Here is a 462-nt window from a genome sequence, read left to right as displayed (position 1 = left end):
TATAAATGAACGAACAATAAAATAAATAAAACCAGAGAAAAACAGACCCAAAAGGGCGTAACTAAAAGAATCCTAAAACTTCCCAAATCCGTGTTTAAAGATAAAAAGAATTACAAAAAAATACGTGAAAGAATAACAAAGATGTGGGAGAACGACAAGTGTCGACTGGTACACTGAAAAGTGGCTCCCTAGAGCGGGAAAGCGAACAGGCTGCGGGATGCCCGTCGTTACGAGGATGCGGGAGGCTGCGGTGAGGAGCGCCACTCTTACAAAAGTATTATGCATATCAAAACCTTATTTTTTAAATGTAGCTGTGCGAATTGAACTAAAAAATAACATATATTATTCTAGGGGGTGTTTTATGATAAAAACGACTCTATAAAGGTGTAAGAAGTCAAAAAATAAAAAAGCAGACCGTGAGGGGGAAAACAGTCTTAGGGGAGGGAGGCAACTGCCCCTGTT

Source organism: Penaeus monodon, chromosome 22 (assembly GCF_015228065.2).
Source record: "Penaeus monodon isolate SGIC_2016 chromosome 22, NSTDA_Pmon_1, whole genome shotgun sequence".
NCBI classification, from domain to species: domain Eukaryota; kingdom Metazoa; phylum Arthropoda; class Malacostraca; order Decapoda; family Penaeidae; genus Penaeus; species Penaeus monodon.
This window is presented reverse-complemented; position numbering follows the sequence as displayed.